Below are 6,000 nucleotides of genomic sequence, written 5' to 3'. Positions count from 1 at the left end.
CCCCTGGCCCAACTATAAAGATTATGTATCTAAATACTCTAAATATTTTGATTTCTCCTTTTCACAAGATTTATCTCCCGTATATTAATTATTTGCTTTCGAGTATCGTTGACTACATTGAGATAAGCCACCTCTGATTCCAGATTCAAACATCAAAATCTGTTCAACTTCTGTTAATAAATCTAATTATCTATTTGTCATCCTAATGCTGGGTTTACACGTGCATGTTTGTTGTGGCGCCATCATGTACGCTAGTTTAAAATGTATCGCCAGTAATTGTTTACACAGTTTAGCATCAATCTCTCGCCACTTCATTACGTTCGTTGTTGATTTGTATGACTGTTGTAGTTCCATGTTTTTATTATTTTTCAAATTTTTAATTAATCATACTTATAATTATATTTTAAACTAATTAAAATGTCGGCTGAAAAGGAATTACATTTCGTCATGCTTGTAAAATAGTATTAAAATTAGTAACTGAACATATCATATCAAGTTAGAAAAAAAAAAGTAAAAAAAAGAATAGGTCAGTCTGGGTAAGGAAGTGGATTGCTAGAAGACAACATTTGGAGCATCCGATATACTTTTAAAAGAACTTGCGTTAGAAGATCCAAATTCATTCAAAAATCATTTAAGAATGTCATCAGACCTTTTTGAAACCCTACTGCAGCATGTTACACCATCAATAGAAAAACAAAAACACAACAATGAGAGACGCATTACCAGCTAGATTAAAACTCCAAATTACATTAAGATATTTAGGATCCGGAGACTCATTTGCTTCATTGCAATACTTATACAGAGTACCGAAGTGTACGATTTCAAAATTTCTACCTGAAGTGTGTGATTCTATTTACAGTGTGCTTGAAAATTACATAAAGTAAGTAGTTACATGATCTAACACAATTTAATTTTACTTTATTTTTTAATAAAATACAAAATTAAAAAAACCTTTAAATTAACATTATACCTTCATTTTATGAACATAATTTTTAAAAATAATATGATAGCAATTAATATTATTTTATTACAAGAATATAAAATAATTTTACTCATTTAACATATATATCTTCCTGTAAAATGTTTGTAACAGCTCTCGCTAAAATATCTGATTGAGTATTTTGAGAATTTTCATTACTTGAGTATCCATTACTACATTAGTATTGATTGGTGAACCCGTAGTATATGATGGACTAGAATAACTGTTGTAGTTTGATGAAGATGGTGAAAACGTTATATTTTCATTAATAGCAGATGCTCGATGATTTTGATGACAGTGCCTTTTAAACGTTGTTGAGCCAAGTATGTTTGAATATGTGCCATCGATTCTACAGCCAATGTTTCTGGAAGTTTTTTCAACATACATGCGATAGTTTTTCCGAAAAAGTCAAATTCATTTTCTTCTGGTTTTTCGTCCAACTTGCTCGATATTTCTCGAAGATCTTGTATAGCACGTTCTGTGCTGTTCATATGAGATTTAATAACAGTTTTTGATATTTTTGGTGCAATGTTTAATTTTGGAGCTAGTCGTTTGTTATTTTGAGAATGACTTGGAGAAGGAAAATTGATTGTTTCATCCATATTATTCGACTCATTTCCAAACTCCGTGTCTTCTGTATCATCATCGTTATTTGTAGTTTCATTCAAATAATTGTTTTGTCCCTGAATAAAAAAATTAAAAATTAAGATTCAAATACATTTTTTCTTACTCAAATACATTGTTCTTTTTTTAAAAGTAGTGCTAATTTTTATCAAGTAAATAATTAATTAAAAATTTTTTCATTTATTTCGTTTTTTATTTTTTTATATTACATTTTTTTATAGGTTCCAAATACCCAAGAAGAGTGGGATGATATAAAAAAAGGATTTTCAAATAGATGGAATTTTCCGGGCTGTGGTGGAGCCCTGGATGGCAAACATGTGGTTTTAAGAGCCCCGTTTCATTCAGGATCGAACTTTTACAATTATAAAGGCTCATTTAGCATTATTTTGTTTGCACTTGTTGATGATCAATATTGTTTCAAATATATAGATGTTGGATCTAATGGAAGGGCATCTGATGGGGGTATTTTTTCAAAATCTAGTTTAAAGAATGCCGTGGAAAATAATTTATTAAATATGCCACCTAATACAATATTTGTAGCAGATGACGCATTCCCACTTAAAGATTATCTATTGAAGCCCTATTCTCATCACGGCCCATTGACAATAAAAGAAAGAGTTTTCAATTACAGACTATCACGTGCTAGACGCATCGTTGAAATGCATTTGGTATTCTTGTTTCTAGATTTAGAATATTTGAAAAACCAATTGCATTGTCTCCTGAAAAGGCAGATAATATTGTAAAAACAACGTGTGTTTTACATAACTGGTTAAGAATGAATTCTTCCTCTTATCTTAACCGGGGTTGTGTTGACGAAGAAGACCATGAAAATGGAGTAATAATTGATGGAACATGGCGAAAAGAAATTCGAGGACTGGGATTACCAGATTTGACTAGTGCTAGTGAGAGTAATAATTATACAAAAAATGCTTCAAACATAAGAAATAATTTGGCTGATTGGTTTATGGGAGACGGAGCCGTACCTTGGCAAATGAATATGCTTAATCTCAAGAAATAATATTATATTTATTTTTATAATTTTTAGTATTCTTAAATTAAATTTGTATTATACTTACACTTATTTCAGTTGATTGTGAATCTCGTGTTTGTACTACTTGGTGTAAAATTCGATGAGCAATTGGAAACCATTTTACATTTGGCTTATATGTATCATCTATTCCTGCTCCAGATTTCTTGCTTTTTTGAATTTTAGCTAATTCTAAAGTATAAGCATTCCTTAGAGATCTTATTTTTGCCTTCACTTCCGCCGATTCAAACCCCTCTATGTTCATTGCATTTGCAATTTCCCTGTACGCATCTTCCCGGGCAATCCTATCTTTATAGGTTTTTGAAAATACATCCCATAAGCACGGATGTTTTTCGTAAAGTTCGAAGAATTTTATAATTAATTCTCCGTTCCATTTTTTTGAAATTTTTGACATTTTGAAAAGGTGCGACAACGCAAATAATAGGTACAAATTATTATACTGAAAATAAAATAGTCACTGGCGCGACGAAAAGTTGGAATTATCTGACTTTATTTTTCAATGCATGCAATCATTTCACTTGCACGCCAGTACATGTTTACACGTGCATGTTTATTTTTAGTGGCACGCCAGTTGCAACTGGCGCCACAACAAACATGCACGTGTAAACCCAGCATATTTTTCAATGCATGCAATCATTTCACTTGCACGCCAGTACATGTTTACACGTGCATGTTTATTTTTAGTGGCGCGCCAGTTGCAACTGGCGCCACAACAAACATGCACGTGTAAACCCAGCATTATTATAGAATTCCACGCAAATTCCGGTGAAGTGTAATACCACAAAAGATCTAATTTATAAGTTTCTAAAGACATATCTCTAAAATTTTCCATTATACCTTTTAATAATAAAACATTGATCTTATTATATAAACTAGTGAATCCACAAAGATTTTGTATATTAAACACTTCCCAAATATTTTGTGAGTTTTCATTTACCTTTATCGTTGCGTTTTTATCAGTGAGAGAACTATAAAAATGTTCTATAAGGGATAAACATGTTTCATAAAATTTATCTGAACAATCTATATATTCGTTAAGATAAGCTAACTTTCTAGTAACTAAATTTAAATATTTTCAGGAAAATATTTACTGAGTTCTTTAAATTAATGTTTTTCAAAATTATTTGTTAATTTGTCTAAAGAACTAGATTAAAATTTAAATGAATCAATAAATCTTAATTCTGATGTTAATATTATGTTTTCACCTTTAATATTTTACATGTTGTATACATTTTGAAAAGTCTAGTTGGTGCCATTGAAATTACTGAGATTTTTTTTTACGAACAAAAAATATAGGTCATCCTATACGTTTTGCACATATTGAGCTAAATGTCTTTTATACGTTTTTAGTTGTACATTAGAGTGCACGTGGCTTTATAATTTAATTTAATTAAATTACGGTGGAAATAAATGACACATTACTGTGTATATTTTTGATCATTGACGTTCTACCAAAATAACATAATATTCTTGGGTGAACGATAGTAATTATTAACCGGTAAACTCATACAGAATTCAGAAGTATACTGCCTGGTGACTGGTGTGTCTGTGTGTATACGATTAAAGATCGTTTTGTATCCAAAACTGTGTATGCGTTAATGTAGATACTTACTTGAAATTTGTATCAAATATTTAAATTATTATTTTTTAAACATGATACAATTTTCAAAACATTTTGACTAGTTTTGAGCTATAGAAATTTTCAATTTATTACTTTTTTTTTTTTGTAAATAAAATATGAAGTTATAATAAATAAAAATGTTTTCGTTGGTTAAAAATCTTTAAAATTTAATACAAGGTAATTCATAAATTGTTATAATAGTAGTCAACAAATATTAAAGCTACATGGTTTTTTTCCATAATCATTTAAAGATCAAATGTTGACAAAATTTATCAAAATTATCGCTTATTTATGTTAATATATAATTAAAACATCTACCATGAGTAATATGAATTTAAGCAGCTTTGCTCTAAATCATAATTCATATTATACATAAATAGATAGGTATGAAGATACAATTTTATTTTTAAAAAACTAATGTTACAATTAATACAAACCATTTTGGACTAAACGTCAGACACTCAAACGTGTATTGTTATTATTTCATTAATAATTAATGACATGTTTAAGATAACATTTTATATAATAGTATTAGACAACATAAAAACTTATTATTTATAAAAAATCTGAGCACGCCACAGTGGGAAGTATAAAAAAAATAAGAGTAATTATAAGTTATTTATTGATTTTGATAATAAACTCTTGATCACAATAGGTGTTATACGATAGGCAACCAATGATACGCCTATTCGTATATTTTTTAAAACAATAATGAAAAACGATAATGCTCAAAGTTTTCTTGAAATAATTATGCGAATCTTGTTTCTGATCCAGGACTATAAACCAAGTGATTCTTTAGTTTATCATGTAACAATCGCAATATGTTTTAACAAACAAATTATGGACTTGTAACTGCAGTGGCGTAAATTGGGTCCAATTTCTGGTGGTGCAGTGGCATATTCTCAACTAATAATTATTTCCAACACATCAATAATCCAACTTCCTAAGTAAAATCCTTCCCTATAAACTATAATATATTTCTTTATATAATAAATACATTTTGAATTATTTTAGCAGTAAAACCTTTATTATTATAATACAATAAATTCCCGTTACAACGAATACCAATACAACGAAAAATCCCGTTAGAACAAAAATCATAGAAGTCCCCTGCCAAAAAGCAGAGCTTATAAAGAGCTTATTCAAATTTTCGTTACAACGAAAAAAAATTGGTTCCCTGGAGTTCGTTATAACGGGAATTTTACTGTATTAATAAAAAAAACAGTCAAATTTTTATTTATTTTAAATTGAGATGACGTCCTCTTTTCACAGATCCCGAATCGAATTCATCAATTACTTGGTCCAAATTAATATTATTTTTTTTTTTCGAGCTGCAAAGTAGCTAAACTGTTAAACTACTAAGCCTTTCTTGCCTCATAGTCGTTCCAAGGTAAGTTTTTAACCTCTTTAGACAAGAAAAAGATCTTTCGCAACCTGCTGCATTAATAGGTATTGTTCACGCCGCCACACCGACCGGCTATCACACACACACACACACATACACACACACACACACACACACACACATACACACACTACCGCATACTAGCACTCTTTGATCTTGCTCGGCGACCCCGTCCATTTCCTTTGAGTCGTTATACATACATACACACCTTTACACAGGTCGATCGGTGTGTGAGTGCAGCGCGTAAAGTTTCTTTGGTGACCGGGCGTCACGGCCTATTATTGTTCGTGCCCGGCCCGTACAGGTATTGTTCGGAATATTTT

At 30.2% G+C, this 6,000-nt stretch overlaps 1 pseudogene; it reads left to right on the top strand.

The window, feature by feature from the left end:
- Positions 1-417: 417 nt before the first annotated feature.
- On the top strand, positions 418-2,346 carry LOC113560143 (annotated as a pseudogene).
- Positions 2,347-6,000: the final 3,654 nt, after the last annotated feature.

The sequence above is a fragment of the Rhopalosiphum maidis genome, chromosome 3 (genome assembly GCF_003676215.2).
Source record: "Rhopalosiphum maidis isolate BTI-1 chromosome 3, ASM367621v3, whole genome shotgun sequence".
In the NCBI taxonomy this organism is placed as follows: domain Eukaryota; kingdom Metazoa; phylum Arthropoda; class Insecta; order Hemiptera; family Aphididae; genus Rhopalosiphum; species Rhopalosiphum maidis.
This window is presented reverse-complemented; position numbering and strand designations above follow the sequence as displayed.